The sequence below is a fragment of the Zalophus californianus genome, chromosome 7 (genome assembly GCF_009762305.2).
Source record: "Zalophus californianus isolate mZalCal1 chromosome 7, mZalCal1.pri.v2, whole genome shotgun sequence".
Taxonomy (NCBI): domain Eukaryota; kingdom Metazoa; phylum Chordata; class Mammalia; order Carnivora; family Otariidae; genus Zalophus; species Zalophus californianus.
In genome coordinates this window covers 79,802,588-79,822,072 of record NC_045601.1, presented here as the reverse complement: position 1 = coordinate 79,822,072, position 19,485 = coordinate 79,802,588, and the positions used below count along the sequence as shown (strand labels likewise).

The window sequence follows — 19,485 nt, the reverse complement described above, 5'->3', positions numbered from 1 at the left end:
ATTACTTCCTGTCTTCCTTAGGATCTGACCCTCTGTTTGGGAAACTCCAAATGCATTCACATTTTTTTTTAAATATTTTATTTATTTATTTGAGAGAGAGAATGAGATAGAGCATGAGAGGGGGGAGGGTCAGAAGGAGAAGCAGACTCCCTGCTGAGCAGGGAGCCCGATGCGGGACTCAATCCCGGGACTCCAGGATCATGACCTCAGCCGAAGGCAGTCGCTTAACAAACTGAGCCACCCAGGCACCCTGCATTCACATTTTAATCCTTCTAATTGCCTATTTAAAATATCACAGAGGAGACTAAAAGGTCTATCTGACTTAGTAACTGTATTTCACTGTTTGTCCTCAGTACCATTATCTGACTTTTGTACAGGGAAGCTTTACCTGAATTTTTAAAACTCTAACAAAACTTGAAGGCTAATTTGTTGTACATGCATCTGTTCTCTGTTAACATGTGGTTTGATCGGTATTATAGAAAACTTTACAATTGAGCTTTTGGCAAGTGTGAAAGGTGACTTTTCTGTCTGGCAAACTGAAATGTTTTTTCTACCTGATATGGTCAATCAGGAATTAAATATCAGATTTTTCACAGTAGTATCTGAGGTATATAATCTGTGTCTTCACCATTAATAAATATCTCATATTTAATATTTCTTAATCTTTTCTTTGGCATGTTTTTGCTTTCTTTTAAAACTACTTTAAACAGGTTTTATGTTGACTTGGAACCTTTCAGATACTGGCATTTATATTCTTTATCATTTAACAGATGATGCGTATATTTTTTTCAGTCTAGTTTTCCATTTAAGGATTAGAATACCCACAAGTAGCCTTGGGACGTGTATGGAAGGAAGGGAGTATGTAGAAGACGATACAGATAGTACAGGTGGATCTGAAGTATATTTTCTGTACCATTTGCCGTGATGCAAGCTGTTGTCGAATAGTTGGTCAGCAGTGGGTAAATGAGTGAATGAATGGCTTTGATCTTTTCTTGGTGAGGTCATTGTTACAGGTAGAGAAAGTAGAATCATAAAATTGCTCACTGCGTTTACAATTAGGATGATGACTCATGAAAAAGTTTTAATGATATTCTCTCTGGGGATTTTTTTTTTTTCTTGCCAGTAAAAGCTTCTTAGATTAAATCATTCCAGCTTTAGTTGTCATTATTACTATCATCATCATCATCTTCCAGTTATGTTCATAAAGCTTCTTTATTAGAAAAAAATGACTGCTCTTTATAAATCTTTTTCTTTTTTAGTTTCAAGAAAGAATATATTCTGATGTGAAATATAAGATAGCTTCTATTGCATTTTTTATTGATACTATTTTTGATTGATTAGTACAAAATGCCATAGTTTAGAAAAAAAAATTGCTTCTTTGGAAAAACCTTGTTTCCACGATTGGAATTGTTTAAATTGTATTGCTTAGAAACTCGAGCCCTGCTATTGATTTTGTTAAAGTAAAGTTATATTTGTGCAATGTGATAGGAAAAGTTGTGGTATGAATACTTTCATAGTCTGACAGAAGGATTTCATATGTTTATATTCATCTATAGCCAGGTTTTAAATAAAATATGTATCTTTTACATGTTCTTAGTACATTTAGTAGTACAATTATTCTGGCCCCATAGCTTAGTTTTTCTTTAATAATCAATAAGAAGTTGGTATTTTTCATAATCTTGAGGTTATTGTGAATGTCAGTAACATCAGGGTTGTATATATTCAAGAGATAGGAGGTTGAAATGAGACACCATGGAAAGTGTTTTGAAAAATTCCCTAATTGTAGCTTGGTTGAAATTATTAATAAGTTTGGGGGAGAAATAAGTTTGCGGAAAAAATATATATGATTTGTGATTTTTCAGATTTGGATAAATCCTATTTTTGTACTGTTTTGTGCTATAATATACACTGTATTCAATAACAGATTTTTAGGAATTGTTATCTTAGTGTTATGTCTATATCATATTTTTAGGATAACCATTAATGTGGGACTAGAAGGTATAATCCACAATGACATATTTGACAGGTAGAGAAGATATGTGTCTTGAAACCAGATGGCTTACAGAAGTCTGAACTAGGCTTGCTCTAGGGGTCCTGAGAGGCAGTCTTGACTTTACTTGTCTTCTACTTTCAGGCCCCAGTATGGCATGTTTCCTCTTTCACCTGCGTACTTGCCTTGGGGTCAGGACTGTTTGCCTTTGAGGTATTTAATGCCCTTTGTTTGATGGATAGCCTGACCTTTCCTATATTTCCAGACTTCAAAATGTGTTTATTTCTACAATTAGGCATTTCTTCCACTTATTTTGTCATAGGCCAGGATACTATCATAGAAGTTAAACATCAGAATGGTTATGATTCTACTTAGATTTTGTCATAAATTTTCATTTGTTTTGAAGAGATGGGAAAGATTATATTAAGTTAAATATCAAAATTTATAGTTATCCTTGAGCTTTTAACTTAGCATATGTTGCTAAATCTTAAAGATATACTAGTGAGTTACTTAGAAAACTTTCTCTTCAATTTCTTATTTTTTAAACCATAAAACAACTCTTGGACATATTGTGAAATTAAAAAAAAATTGACTGCCAAGTAGACATTAACGTAGAATCTTGTATGTATGGTAGGCTGAATAATGGTCTCTGCTAAAGATGTCCACATCCTCATCCTTGGAATTTGTGAATATTTTATGTTACATGACGGGATGGGGTGGAAAATTAAGGTTGCTGAGTTTGGGATGAGATTAGCCTGGATATCCCCATGGGCCTGATACTCACAAGGGTTTTTGTAAGTGAAAGAGGGAGGCAGGAGAGTCAGTGTCGAAAAATTTGAAGGTGCTGGCTTTAAAGATGGAGGAAGGGGCCATGAGCCAAGAAATGCAGGTTGGAAAACACAAGGAAATGGATTCTTCTTGAGATCCTCCTTAAGGAATGCAGGCCTGGCAACACCAGTGAGACACACTTTAGACTTCTGATGGCTAGAACTGCGACTGAATAAATTTGTGTTACATTAAGCCACTGAGAGTATGGTAGTTTGATATAGCAGCAACAGGAAAAAATACACTATGCTTAATATTTTTATAGTGTTTTCACATCTGTTATGACATTATATATTTATACAACAACTCTAACAAATGGCATGGTTGCCATTTGTTAGATACGAAAAATGAGGCTCAAGAGAGATTTGCCCCAAGCCAGCAAGCTAGTTAGCACTGGGAACACTAGTACCTAGTGTTAGAGTTGAATGTGGCGCTGCTTTCTCTCCTCAAAAACCTCAAATTTGGTAAAACTGACCCAGATTCTAGGCTCTGTGCAGATACTGCTTGTCTGACCCCCCAGCCGTGGTCTGTGTGTTCACCACTTCCTGTCTGGATTTCTGCAGTGACTTCCTTCCAGGTTCCTGACTCATCTGGTCCCCCTCTAACCCATCCTCCTCACCACTGTCAGCGTGATCCTTAACAATGACAAAGACAGCACAAAATGGGAAATTATTTTTTTTTAAATCACCCTTAAAAAAATGTCAAAGATCCTTTAGGGCCTCCTCATGGACTTATAAAAAGGCACACATTCTCTTGATGGGCATTGAGCAATGTATGGAATTGTTAAATCACTATATTGTACACCTGAAACTCATGTGACACTCATGTGTTAGCTACACTAGAATTAAAAAAGAAAGAGAGAGAGAGAGAGAAGAAAGAACAGGGGGGGGGGGGGAGGGAAGCAGGCACGCCCACGAGGCCCTTCTCTGCCTGGCTCCTGTCCCCCCGGTTCAACATCATCTTTCTGTATTCCCTCCTAACCCCTCTTCACTCCAGACAGAGTTATTTGTAGTTTCAAGTACGTTCTCTTCTCTTCCTAGTACCTGTCAGTCCCTTAGCCCAGGACACCCTTCTTTCATCTGGCTAGTTCTACCTATCCTTACAAATTGCGCTCTAGGATTAGCTCCTCAAAGAAGCCTTCCCTCCCACCCTGCTTCCATAACTGTCTTTTCCTTTTGCTGATTAAATAGCCCTCATATAAATTCACCACAGTGCACATATCACTGTACGGTAGCTACTGACTTGTTTTCCTCGTCCACTAGAATCCATATTTGTGGCCATATGCCATGCCTTACTCAGTTTAGATCCTCAGGGCTCAACATGGTACCAGCAATGGGTTGGGGGCATCTCATTATAGCCTGGTGAAGGTGGACGTCTGGGCTCCCACTTGACCTTTGCTCATGGGGGTGGGAGGGCACAGCTTTTTTTCTATGGTGTTTGGCTGTTATCTCTGAAAGCTTTCCATCTTGCTAGGCTGCCTCTTTTCTTTCCTTTGGCTTATGTTGTTATTTTTGTTCTGTCCATGCCCATTGGCATTTCTAGGTTGTTGGCTTTTTTAGCTCCAAATCTGGGATATATGAGGCACAAGGAAAACCAGGGAACTTACCACTTTGTCCTTCCTTTTGTCTTCAGGTCCATAGCTGGTCTGCCTGTCAGTCTTCTTAGGTTTGATTTATAGATAATGCCCAGGATTTTTAGTTGTACTTAGTGAGAGGAATGGAGATCAGTAACTCCACTTCCCAGAAGTGGAAACCTATGAACGTATTTTTAAAAATCAAATAATATTTCATACTTACAACAAAGAGCTAGCTCTGCTGCACACCAGCTCCTTAGTACCACCCCTCAGAGACCAGCACTACCAGATCTTGATTCCTGTTCTGCCACCAGTCACAACTGTGTTTTTAAATAAAAGGTTACACTGCTATTTCTCAGTCTTTTCTTTCCTATTTATTTACTTATTTATTTATTTAAATTTTTTATTTTAGGTAGGCTCCATACCCACTGTGGGGCTCAGACTCACGACCCTGAGATCAAGTGTTAGACTCTCTACCAACTGAGCCAGCCAGGCACTCCCGTTATTTTCCTTTTTATCTGTTCACTTTGTATCATGGGAGATAAAAATGTATGTCTTATATAGCTGCCCTTCTCTACCTACTCTCCAAACATAAGTTTTAGTTAAAACAGTATTACATATTTATACTATTATAAGTAATTTTATTAGCATGGAGACATATAATACACAATGATTTTCCTTTTGTACAACTTTTTTTCTAAAGATAATTGCTCAGAATTATTTTTTTTTCCTATTTGCTTAGTTTTCTATGTACCCATGATTGATTCTTCTTTCAATCACTGTGATGGTTGTAAACATCCTCTCAGTGTGGCCAAACAAATTAAACCATTTATCAGTTCCATCCTTTTTCAAAGAAATCCCTCCTGAAGCCCTCCATCTTCCTGTTGTAATCTGGGCTCATGCTCCCTGTGTTTGCTGCTCAGCATTACTCCAGGGACTCCTTTTCCTTTAATCACCACCTGGGAATTCCCTCTGCTGTTTTCTGGTGTCCTATCTCATAGTCCCTGGATTTCATATATTCCTTTTCTTGGTTTATAACTTCACTTGGTGATGCACATTCTTTATGAGCTAACTTAGAATGGGTTTGTGGGTTATAAACTAATTTTAAAATATTTGTTTACTTAAAATATTTTATTCCAACTTTAAACTTTATTGATGAATTAGGATATATTTCTAGGTTGGAAATCATTTTTCCATTTTATTTAAGACATTTTTCTTTTCTTTTCTTTTTTAAAGATTTTATTTATTTGACAGAGAGACACAGCGAGAGAGGGAACACAAGCAGGGGGAGTGGGAGAGAGAGAAGTAGGCTTCCTGCCGAGCAGAGAGCCCAATGTGGGGCTCGATCCCAGGACCCTGGGATCATGACCTGAGCCGAAGGCAGACACTTAACGACTGAGCCACCCAGGTGCCCCAAGACATTTTTCTACTAACTTCTAGGTTCCAATGTTGCTAATGAGAATTCCAGTGCAATTGTGGTTTTAATTCCTTGAATGTGATTTAGTCCCCACCTTCCTGTACCCCCCAGAAGTACTTAGCCTCTCTCTGATTCCCATTGTTTTGTAGTTACAGGATGGTGTACCTGGATTTGGATCTTTATTTATTTATTTATTTATTTGAGAGAGAGAATGAGATAGAGAGCATGAGAGGGGAAAGGGTCAGAGGGAGAAGCAGACTTCCCGCCGAGCAGGGAGCCCGATGTGGGACTCGATCCCGGGACTCCAGGATCATGACCTGAGCCGAAGACAGTCGCTTAACCAGCTGAGCCACCCAGGCGCCCTGGATTTGGATCTTTTAACATTCCTTTTCTTGAGTATTGGTGGGTTCTGGAGTCTGGGATTTCATCCTTTGGTTCTGAATTTTTTGTTTTGTTTGTCTTGTATAGTTCTGTCTTCTCTCTTCCCTTTTCCTAGAACACTTCTTAGTCTGCTCTCCCAATTTTTTTTCCCCTCTTTTCTGGTACCATTTATTATTTTTATTTATTTTTTTTTCTGAGAGATTTCCTTAACTTTTTCTTCAAACCAACTATTGAGCTTTTTATTTCTGCAGAAATATTTTTAGTTTCTATGAGTTCTTATTCTCTTGATTGTTCCTTTATACAGTTCCCAGTTCTTGTTTTATATCAATAAGATATACAATGTTTATATTTGTTATCTGCTTTGCCTCTGATTTCCCCATCTCAGTTGATCACCATTTTTCATTTTCAAGGCTTTTTGGTGCCTTGAGTGGGTAAGACGTAAGGCCACCTAACAAAGAAGTTGTCGGGGTGTGCTTAGTGGTATGCAAGCTGCTTGGGAAGAGGCTCTGAGGCAGGAGGAAGCCCGGAGAGCCCTGGAACTGCCACAGGTTTGGTTTGGGAAGGAGTAGAATTTAGCAGTGAAGGAGCCAAACTGATGGAGAAGGGCCAGGTCATGAAGGTTCTTGTGTGTTTTGTTAAATACTTGAGTGTCTTAAAGTATACAATGTAAAATTGCAGGCATAATTTTGTATGTAGAAACCTGTGTTCTTTTTCCTAGGAAGGTGCTTATAGTTTATATATGATCCTGAAAGGATGTTGTGATCCTCAAAAGTAACATCTGGGAAATCATTTGGACTGGTTGGCACATCCTGCCCACATTAATCCTTTCTTCTCATCCGAATTCTACCCAGTTTTCAAAACATGGCTCAAATCTCACTTTACTTTTAAATTATTTATCAAACTGATCCTGAAACGGGCTCCTCTTCTGAACTGCTGGTGCTGATTATTGTCTACATTATTCACTTTTCAATTTGCCACATGCTGTCTTATTTCCGCTTACCTAGCTTGGAAATTTGACTTTTTGAATGTTTTCATCACAGAGATTAATAGCTTAAGTTAGAACCCCCAACTTTTATTTACTAACAGTGACCTGAGACAAGTTAATTCACTTCAAGTTCCACATGTAAAGATGGAGATAATAAATATGATTATCTCCTAGGGCTGTTGGAGATTTTCCATGGGCAAGTGCAAATGAAGTGCTTGGCCTAATATTCGGTATTATATAAGTGGCTAATAAATGTTTCTTGTGACTTGTCTCCTTGAGGAAGGGCTGAATCTTATTTTCTCCACTATTGCTAGTATAATGCCGAGCTCATATTGGAAGCAAAATGAGGTTTTTTCTGAATTGAAAATACAATGAAAGTAAACGACAAGTTATGGTTCATTTGCGCCCATACCTTTAAATACCATCTTCTGACTTTTGGTCAAATTTGTGTGTATAGAACCTTCCTTAGCAGCAGCTCTGTCTTATTGGCACTTTAAGAGCATTCCTGGAGCACTTCTGTGTACCAGGTAGCTGGTACCATCTTGTGATGTCACTAACTATCCATCCACACTTAACAGCTTCCCACTGACTGATGAGCTGAGTAGGAACCCTGGCCTTTTTTTCTTTCTATGTTAATTGTAGAATATCTGTATGTTAACTATTTGAGCATCATTGATTCACCTACCCTTTGCACCAGTCCCTTCCTGTAGAGCTGGGTTGTGCTGCATCTCTCATCTTGTCATTGATTTTGTAGGATTTTGTAGTTGACACGTCCCTCTTAGACTGCCATTTTTGCTCAGCTCACCAGTGATGTGGCCTTCAGGAAGCATAGTGGTAAATCTGAAGATACAGTTCATGAGATTAAATGTCTTGTTTCAACAGTGTGTACCTCTTAGTTGTATTTTAAAGCTCAGTCATGCCATAATTATATCAACCAGTAGAACAAATTAACTTTTAATTTAATTCTGTTTAGGTAGCAACATTTATTACTGATTTCTCTGCTGTGAGTTAAGACATCATTTTAGTAATGACATAGGCTTTTGCTCCTGTGCTGACTTTTCCAAAGATCCTTACGTTCTGCTGCTTTTGTTTTTGTCATAGGTGTTCATCAGTTTCTTGCGGTTTGCCTCAAGGATTTTTAAGGCTACTCACGGTGTGTTTTGTTTTAGGATATTCCCGGGGAAATAAAAGTGGAATTGAAGGTTAAGGCTTCATGCTCCATTTCATTTTTGTGCAGAGCTGTATTTAAATAAAAAAAAAAAGAGTGAAAGAAAAATCTGGGCTAATAATCCTGCAGTTGTAGTTTAATTTAATAAGCATTTACTGAAACAAGTTGTACCATAAACTCAGATCTTAATACTTATTTTGATCACTGTATCAGTGTATAAATCAAACATTCTTTGGATTTTCAGAAAAGTGTTTGACTTTCAGTACATATACAGAGAAAGGAAGAATAGACAGAGCTGAACCTGGTTCAGATTACTTTCAAGGTATATTGGACATGCCAAAATCTCCTCCTGAGATCATTAACAGCAGTCTACCTTCATATTATACTTTGTAGTTTGTAAAGCACTTTCACCTGGAGTTTTTTACTGGTTCTGACAACAACTCTGTGTCCTGGTTGTTATTGCTACTTTGGGTTTATAGATGAAAAAATTGAGGGCAGGCAGGTTAAAGGATTCCCTGAAAGTACTTAATTAACCAGCCATGGAAGACCTGGGTCTCAAACCTATGTGCATGACCACAGATTCTTCCCTCATTCTACTATATTTCATTTCCATCTTTTTTTTTTAAAGATTTTATTTATTTGACAGAGACACAGTGAGAGAGGGAACAGAAGCAGGGGGAGTGGGAGAGGGAGAAGCAGGCTTCTCGCAGAGCAGGGAGCCTGATGTGGGGCTCGATCCCAGGACCCCAGGATCAAGACCTGAGCCGAAGGCAGACACTTAACGACTGAGCCACGCAGGCGCCCCTATTTCATTTCCATCTTAACTAAAAAAAAATTCCATACACTTTTGTCCCAAATGCAAAAGAAATGAATTGACTTCCATTTATGGGTTAAAAAATATTATTAATCAAGACCTTACCGATATTTCTCATGATTTTATGAGAATATTTATAGTTTGCTTGGGTAAGTTACTGCACTTTCTTTTTGTGCAGAGATTTATGTTTACAGAAAGCATAAAAGGGGAAAAAAAAAGCACCGCTGTGTATTATAGGATCACCTGTTCCTTGTTTTCTTTATTGGCTATAAATAATAAATCTGTTGAAAACTTTATAATTGCATATAGAATCTAGTTTCTAATTGAATATAAACTATATGGTTTTGCTTGTGTCTACATAAAAATAAAAATGTTTTCTTCTCTGCTTTAACAATATTGTGAAATACATTTTACATTTTCTAGAAGCTTTATAAATGGGATTTTGAAGCTTTCATTTTTTTAGTTCAGTTTTTCCATTGAGTTCAGAATCTGCTTAGAGTAACCCCCTCCCCTCTCTGCCCATAGTTATCAGTAGTTATAAGAGTTGGGAAAACTTAAATCATAGCTATCAGATGTGAGGCCTGGAAAAATCCAGCATTTCTGAGAACATGAAATTGCCTCTCATTTATTTATAGATGTAATGGTTTTAAAGTAGAACATTTTGAGCATACAAAGATTAACCATTAACCCACTTACTTGTTTTTTTCCATGGGACTTGTTTCCAGGGCTCGGTCTCTAAATTGAAACCTGGGGCTCCTTTCCATGTGCTGGGTACCATCATAGATGCTGGATATGGTCTGGTAGATGAATGACGTGAGTCCCTGTCAAAGGGGACTCATAATCCAGATCACCATTGAGTAAATGGACAGGTAATGTAAACTGACATCACAGAAAACCGAAATGAACAGGGTACAATGGGAGAGAATAAAAGAGAAGACCTAATGTAGATTGGTGAGACTTGGCAGGTTTCATGGAGGAAGTAGCTTTAAAACGGAAGGAGTGGGAGTTTAGAGTAAGGACTTTCAAGACAGTGGTCATCCCGTGTTGCCGAGACAGGACGAATCTGAGTAATGTTTTGAAGAGAGGCAGTGTGCTCAGGTTGTGAGCATGAAGGACAGAGAGCTGCATAATGCATAGAAAAATACAGACTGTGGTGGATCTGTAGATTGCCCGCTGTGTGAATTTCTTAGGGCTGCTGAAACAAAGTACCACAAACTTGGTTGCTTTTAAAACAACAGAAATTTATGCCCTCACAGTTCTGGTGGCCACCTCTGAAGGAAAGGTGTTGACTTGGCCCCACTCCTCCAGAGATGCTGGGGGAGAAGGGGCTCCCTACCTCTTAAGAGTTTCGGGTGGCTGTTGGCATCTTGGCTTGTGGCTGTGGCTGTTTCTTCCTCGCACTCCCTTTCCCACTGTGTGTCTAATCTCCCTCTGCCTCCTTCTTCTAAGGATTTATATGAGGGCATGTAGGGACTACGTAAACAACCCAGCATCATGTATTCATTTCAAGGTCCTTATCTTACTGGCCTCTGCAGAGACCCCTTTTCTAAGTAAGATGGTGACATTCAGAGGTTCCCCAGGACTTGATGTGGATATCTTTGGGGGACTATTTTCCAGCCTACCATACCTACACAGCATTCATTTTCACTCTTACTCTTTGATTTTATTAAAATAGCTATCCCTTTCAGAAAACAATGAAATAAAATACCTATCCCTTTCTCCACACAGGTCATGCATGTACCCTTCTGACCCCTGGGCCTAAGGATAATTCTAATCTCCTCTCCCATGCCAGGAGTAGGCTCCTAGGCATGTCAGATCAATGTGGCACCAGGAGAAGCCTCCTCTGGGCTTCTGGAAAAGTTTCTCCTCAGATTCCCAAAGGCAGTTCTCTGTCTTTTCTTCTGGCTACAGTCTTGGGAAGGCGTAAAGCTAGAACTCTTACAGTCATCTTGCTGCCATCTGAAGGGCAAATATAAAGGAGAATAAAGCCTAGAGAATCACAATAAATCCGAGCCAGAGCCAGGTTAAGGCAACCCTGCAGCCCACTCAATCTCTGCATTTTCAATCAGAGGAGTCAGTGCATTTTGTTAGCACTTCAGGTGGTTTGAGTTGGGGTTTCTGCAACTTGTAGCTCAAATCATCTTTTGGATAGGCCATGTTAAGGGGCGTGGATTTTATTTGATATATAATGGGGAGTCATTGATTTAGGTTTCAGAACCTCACTTTGGATACCATTGGGATAATTGATTAGAGAGACAAGAGGTGGAATTAGAGAAGTCATTGAAGCCATGTAGTAGTTTAGTGAGTGTGGACTGTGGTTTAAACTAGGGTGGTAGAAGTAGAAATGAAATGGATATCCAGATTTGAAATATATACTGGAGAAAAAAATATAAATATATACTGGAAGATCTCTCATTAAAGTTGATAGATTGAGACAGACATCTGATTTGGCTCCCACCATCATTAAAATAATAGTAAAGGACTTGTTTTTAGAAGGCATAGACATATGGGGAAAACTGAGAGACCAAACAACAGCAACAAAATACTGCAAACTAGAAAGTGCTGGGACAATTGGTAAATGCCTTATCAGATCCAAGAAAACAGAATCATAAAGGAACAGTTAAGAAAGCTATTAACCAACCCAACCTACACAGTAGAATCTATCAAAAACTCAGAAATTAGGTCTCCTTGTTGCTTCCAGAAGAGGGAAAGGAGGCCAGGTACTGGAGGATAAGGAAGATTGGTCAGAAGTACTCAGAGCCCTGGATCCCCTCTCCTACCTCGAATAGCAAGGTCACAACGGAAAAAGACTGGGGATTTATTTTTTTGGAAATATTTTTAAAAAAGGTATTTAATTGGAGAAATTACACAGAGTTGAGGGTAAAGGTACTATATTTTTTTAAAAGTGGGGACTAAGTGAACATATGTGTACAGTTGTTGATACTTTCCCCTCTTTCTCCCTCTAACTGGCTGCAGACACTGGCAGCAAAACCTTTAACTCTCAGCAGACAGGAAATCTTCTCTGGGAAAATTGAATTTCCCAAGAGGAAAAACATGAACATACTGATATCAGAGGTTCTCTAAAGGAAACAAAGCATCCAGATCCCCTACACTGCACCTTAACGCTAAGTCCTACCGACAAACCAACAGCTTTCACATAGCTTTCAGTCCTTGGTTTTACAGTGCAGGATTAGCCGATTTCTGAGGAAGGCATCTAATATGAGGGTTAGATCTTGGAAACAATTTGGTGGAACCAGAGAGCAAGCAGAGATGCAAGACTGAAATATATATATTTAATTTATATATTTATATGTATATATAAAATATATATATTATATATTATATATATCTATATATTACAAATTTATATATAAGTACATATTCTATATGTATATTTGTGAATACACACATGTAAATATTCTCATCAGGAAGATAAGAGCATGTTTTGCAACCATGACAAAAGAAAATGGCGCTTTAAAATCAAATTTTCAGGGAATAAAAAATACTGTTTTAAAATTTAGAATATGATAGTGAAAACATAAATGAAGCTTTGGAAGCTTAGGTAGGAAAATCTTCCAGTAAGTAGAGAAAACAGAAAATATGAGAGCAAAGAAAGAAAACTAGATGGCCAATTTGAGAAACCTAACATATTGAATAATATATGAGTTACCAAAAGAGAGAACCAGAGAAAATAAGAGGAAATCATTGAAGTTACAATTTAAGGAATTTCCTAAAAGTGTCTTTAGATTGAAAGCCTACCAAGTGCCCTGTACTTAGATGAAAATAGACATATTAAGGCTATGACTGAAATTTCAGAATACCGGGATAAAGGAAAGATCTTATATGTTTCCAGAGAGAAGAGGAAAAAAATATAGTTCATAAGCAAAATATCAGGAATACAAATATTTCAGATTTTTTAAAAGCAAAACTGGAAGAATTGAAGACAATGGAACCTTCCCAATTATTTTTCAGGATATTTATTTCCAACTCAGAATTTGGTACCTAATTAAACTATCAATCAAGTGTAAAGGTAAGTGAAGATACTTTCAGGCATATTAGGTCTCAAAATGCACCACCCCTGTACCCTGTCTCAGGACACTACTAGATGATATTCTCCAACCAAAGGAACTAGCAAACTAAGAAAGAAGACATGAGATATCAGGAACAGAAGAAGGGCACGTGAGAGATGATGCTGAAGGGAATTTCAGGATACCTGCTGTGCACTAAGTCTGGAGAGCAACCATTCTAGATTGGAGTAGGTTAGAAGATTCCAGGAAAGATCCTTAAGGAACATGAAATTAATAGAATACAGAGTATGTATGGACATCTTCAGAGTAGACTAAGACAACTGATGAAGAGTTTGGGGGTGAATTTTTATTAAGTGCATAAAAAATTAAGCCAGTAAATAAAGTGACAATTACTAGTTAACAGGAAAAATGGGTAGAAAAGGAAAAAATATATAGTAATCTACATGGCTTGGCTGTGCATAGTATTTATGTAGTTATAATAATATAGACACTGAGTAATGATCTACCCAAAATTATGGATGGGAAGTTGTGTGTGTGTGTGAGAGAGAGAGAGAGTGCAAAAGTAAGCGAGCAGATGAGTACAGGGCAAAGAAAGTCAAATCAAAAACTTCCATAGTGGAAAATCAATATTTTTTAAAAGTACATTATTTAGAATAATGCAGGTAAATACCCAAAGAATCTACTAGAAGTTTCAAATGGAAATGATATTGGAAGCAGGTAGGGTACCATCAACTTCAGGATAAATGCTGTAAACCTGACAGTATGTGCCTGAAAAACTTTAATAAAAATGAAAACTGGAAAAAAATATGTTAGAGGGAGAATCCATAGGATTTAGGCATGGATTCAATGTGAGGGATGAGGGAAAAGTAGACATCTAACAGTACTCTAGGTTTCTGGTCATTAACAACCAACCAGGTGAATAGAAGTACCATTTATAGATTGAGGGAGGACTGGATGGGGGACAGACTGAGGGAAAGGTAGGGGAAAGGTATACCTTTCAGGTATATGGAGTTTTATGATGATTGCAAGATGACTATAAGATGGAAATGCAAAGCAAGGCAGTTGGTTTTATCAGTCTGAATCTCAAAGGAGAGAATTTGCCTGCAGATAAATTTAGCCCTTATCAGCATATAGAGGTTTATTAAAAGCTATGAGAAAATAAGTCCCAGGTAGAAAGAGAGGAGGACCTAGGACTGAGGCCTACAGGGCATCCACATTGGGTGGAGCAGAGCACGAAAAGAATCAGAAGACTGAGAGGTAGGAGAAAAATTAGAAAGTACTGTCATGAGAGTGAAGAGGGTATTTCAGAGAGAAGGGAACTGTCAATCTTGCTGTGTGTTACTCCGAGGTCTAATGAGGGGAGAACTGAAAAGTGTCCCAAGTAATAAGCTTTTCATGTTGTCAGTATGTAACTACGGTACCAGATAATTTGGTACTATTGTCATAAATTTGCTGAAGATACTCTGAAATCTTAATGTGCCTGCTGGTCAATAGTATTACTTACCCATGAACAGCTTGATTTTTTGAGTTAATGCTGTGCAATGGTATAACCTAAAATAATAATTTTAAATTGTATCCTCTTTTTAAAATACTTTGTTAACATGTTTGGATATAATTTTGGGTGGCCTTACTTAAGACAGATGAACCTTTTGATTGCTCCTTCCCAAGCAAGTATGGAAGGATGTTACTTCGTTTTTACCACAACTCTCTTTTTGTTTCATAATTTGCCCCTTTCTTGGATTTCCATCTCTCAGTTCTCTGTCAAAATGCTATTTTCAGAGGCGCCTGGGTGGCTCAGTCGTTAAGCATCTGCCTTCGGCTCAGGTCATGATCCCAGGGTACTGGGATCGAGCCCCGCATTGGGCTCTCTGCTTGGCGGGGAGCCTGCTTCTTTCTCTCCCACTCCCCCTGCTTGTGTTCCCTCTCTCGCTGTCTCTCTCTGTCAAAGAAATAAATAAAATATTTTTTTGAAAATGCTATTTTCATTCCCCCTTAGTTCTACACTTTAATTCTTTAGTTCTGCACTTTAGTTCAGAAGCTTTTAGAAACAGACAGCAGAAGAATATGGCATTGAGATGTCTATAGTTCATGTTCATACAGGGAAGTCTTTTTTCTTTTTTAAAGTTTTACTTATTTTAGAGAGAGAGGGCACAGGTGGGGGTGGGGGGCAGAGGGAGAGGGAGAGAAAACCCTAGCAGACTCCATGCTGAGCCCGGCGCAGGGCTTGATCCCAGGACCCTGAGATCATGACCTGAGCCGAAACCAGGAGTTGGACGCTTAACTGACTGTACCACCCAGGCACCCCTCATACAGTGAAGGCTTAACACTTTCAAACAAATACTATTTTACCCTAATGAAGAAACACCTGTGACTGTTTTGAGATGACATGATAGCTATTTGAAATTGTTTGGGGTGTCTGGGAATCAGAATTTTAGGCAGCAGTCACCCAATAGGAATGTTGCCTGGAAAAGAATAGGGATTCTTTGGAGGTTGCAAGGAATGGAAACTCCTTTAGATCAACTTAAGAAAAAGGTTATCATAAGAATAAATGCAGACCGGCTTGGCAAGCTGGCCATATATGGGTGTTAATCCACTGATCAGCTTCTCTAGCTTCCTTGTAATTTTGGTTTACTATTTATCTCTTATCTATGTCACAACCTTTCAATCCCCTCATGCTAACAACTAAGTTAGGGGCCTAGCATAGTCTCTAGTTTATTACAGTCTAGTGAATTAAATAATTTTAATTCTAATATAGTCTAATTCGATTCAATAAATGAATTAATGAGTGAGTAGCTAATGTTCCCTCTGTTAAAAGTGCATGTCAGGGTCATCATGCCAGAATCACCAAACATGTTCAAATAAGCCTCTTATATGAAGATTAGTATTTTTACATAAAATTTACTTTTAAAAAAAGATAAATCCTGGTAAAATTAATCTGATAGTAAAATGTATGTACTGACATTGTATCATATGATAATTCTGGATTGCTTTTATAAAGCTAAACAGACATTTCCTTCCCTTTACTTTGTTTTATTTCAAATGCCTATGATCTGTCCACATCAATGTAGTTAGATTTCCCAAATACTGTGTGCTACTCTCCTACAGCCCGTGAATGTTTACTCCCATATACATTAAAACCTTACTACTTGAAATGTGGTCCAGGGACCAGCCATGTTGACATGATATGGGAGCTTGTTAGAAATGTAAAATCTCAGTCCCCTATCCCAGATCTACAGAGTCTGATTTTGCATCTTTAACAAGATCCCCAGGTAATTCAGATACACATTAAAGTTTGAGGAACACTGTATTGAAAGACAGATTTTGATTCTGACTCCCCACTAATTACAGCCTACATTTATTGAGTTCTTGCTGAGTGCTTTGCATGGATCAGTTCACTTAATCCTTATTAACAACCCCAAAAAGTATTTTTTATCATCCTTCTTTTACAGACAGAGAAATTGACACATAAAGAAGTAACATCATTTTTCCATGAGCACAGCTGGGCAGACCTGGATCTAACCCAGGCAGTCCTACTCAAGAGGCTCCCTTCCTGCAGCTATGGGGTCCTTACCATCAGCTCCTAGGAGCCCAGTGCTTTGTGTTCCGCTGGTGTGGGTATCTGTCTTTTAAGCTCAGAGAATCTCTTTCTTCCCGAAACCCTAACTGTGGAAACCTCTGAGAAGAATATTCCCCTTCTCTTGGCCCTGGTTACGGGAGGGTTTAGAGCCACATGCTTGGATTGTATGTCTTTGCTTGACAGCCCTGAGTGGCACGGGCCACTGGGGAAGACTCAGAATGGGGAGAGAGAGAGAGGGACATGATGAATGCAGTCTGGATTCTGAGATTTGGTATGCCCTTGGGAAGTAAAAGTTAAACTGTCAGGATTAAAGGGAAAGATGAGAGGAGGAGAGACCCTGAGCCCTTTAGGTCTAGACACCCTAAACAATGAAAATAGGTGAATCTTTAGTATCAGCTTAGGATATCATGTGAGTTTAGATATAAGGAAAGGATCTCCATCTCCAAAAAAATTTTTTTTTCGTCATTTACTCGGGTTTTGTGTTTTTTTTTTTTCATTTACTTAGGTTTTTAGAGCAACTTTATTGCGTGATAAAATACACTGCACATACTTAAACAATTTGATCAGTATTCATCTCCATTTTGTCTGAAAGTGTTTTCATGGGAGGCAAACACTCTCATACTATAGAATGCAAAGATGAAACTATGGGAGAGTTTATACCACTATGACTGAGATTTTGGCCAAATGATACTGATCTTTTTAAAATTAAAGTATAATTGGCATACAATATTATATTAGTTTCAAGTATACAATAGTAATTTTATATTGTTGGAAGGTGGGGATTTTCCCGAAACTAAGAAGGCACTTTAAGACTGAAAAAAGCAGCAACTCCATACAGTGTACTTTAATTCATGGTAACTTACTGGCAGGGAAGATCGGACAGAGCGCAACCTGGCCAGCTGCGCATCTGTTCTCTGCAAAATCCAGACTTTGTTGTACAGACTTGATAGAGTGAGGGGATGTGCAGGAGAGCATTGTAGTGAGATCATAATGCTCACATGCACCTCACGGGGTCTGACAGCTTGCATTTAACAGACCTGTGCATCAGGAGGGAGAAAGACTATGTTATCTCTAACAGATTCTTGGGAAGCCAAAGCAAGCCTCCCCTGTGTTCTGGTCGTGGCAGGCATTTCTAAGGCATGTATATTAATCTCCAAGGGGCCTGGAACACGTAGCCCCAAGAGGGGTCATCGAGTGATCATGAACAAGATGGAGGCCAACTATGGAGTCGGTATTGTCAGCATTCTTGTAGTTATTTATATACATTACAAAATGATCACCATGATAAGTCTCAACACCATCTGTCACCATATATAGTTTTTTTTTTATTATGTTATGTCACCATGCAATACATCATTAGTTGTTTTTTTTTTATGTTGTATTAGTCACCATACATTACATCATTAGTTTTTGATGTAGTGTTCCATGATTCATTGTTTTCGTGTAACACCCGGTGCTCCGCCCAATATGTGCCCTCCTTAATACCCATCACCGGGCTAACCCAGCCCCCCACCCCCCTCCCCTCTAGAACCCTGTTTGATTCCCAGAGTCCATAGACTCTCATGGTTTATCTCCTCCTCCGATTTCCCCCCCTTCATTTTTCCCTTCCTTTCTCCTAATGTCCTCCATGCTATTCCTTTCACTTATTTGTGGAACATCATTAGTTTTTGATGTAGTGTTCCCTGATTCATTGTTTGCATATAACACCCAGTGCTCCATGTATAGTTTTAACAATATCACTGAGTTTATTCCCTGTGCTGCACATTACATCACCATATCTTATTTAATTTTAAAACCAGAAGATTGTACCTCTTAATCCCCTTACCTGTTTCTTCCATCCCCTCCATCTCTCTCCCTTCTGTCACTATGTAATATAGCCTGCTTTGTCTTTTGTTACAGTTTTTATTGTAAAGTCCATTTTGTTATTATATAAGTATTGCTACCTCAACTTTCTTTTGGCTTCTTTAGGCATGGAATATCTGTTTTCATCTCTTTACTTTCCGTCTGTATGTATCTTTAGATCTGAAGTGAGTCTCTTTTAGGCAGCATATAGATGGGTCTTGTCTTTTAATTCATTCAGCCTTCCTATATTTTGTGTGTGTTTTTTTAAAGATTTTTATTTATTTGACAGAGAGAGACACAGCGAGAGAGGGAACCAAGCAGGGGGAGTGGGAGAGGGAGAAGCAGGTCTCCCACAGAGCATGGAGCCTGACGCAGGGCTCAATCCCAGGAGGATCACAACCCAAGCTGAAGGCAGATGCTCAACAACTGAGCCACCCAGGTGCCCCAGTCTTCCTATGTTTTTATTAGAGAATTTAGTAAATGTACACAAAATAATTATTGATAGGTATGTCCTTTGCCATTTTGTTGTTTTCTGGTTGTTTTGTTCTCTACTCCTTTCCTTCTTCTCTTGCTCTCCTCCCTTGTGGTTTGATGCCTTTCTTTGATGTTATGTTTGGATTCCTTTTGCTTTATTTTTGTGTATCTATTGTAGGTTTTTGTTTGTGGTTACTATGAAGTTCATATATAACAGTCTATCTATATATATATAGCAGTCTATATTAAGCTGATGGCCGCTTAAGCCTAAATGCATTCTAAAAGTATTTTCTCCACACATCCCTTTAGTTTTACGTTTTTGATATCATATTTCACATCTTATTTTGTGTATCCCTTAACCAGTTATTGTAGTTATAGTTGATTTTACTACTTTCGTCTTTTAACCATCAT

The 19,485-nt window shown here is 38.3% G+C and overlaps 1 protein-coding gene across 4 annotated transcripts in view; it reads left to right on the top strand.

Annotated features, from left to right (window-relative positions):
* Window positions 1-19,485, top strand: part of MEI4 (meiotic double-stranded break formation protein 4) — a 235,948-nt gene that overhangs the window by 66,813 nt on the left and 149,650 nt on the right. The gene's annotated exons all lie outside the window — the stretch shown is intronic.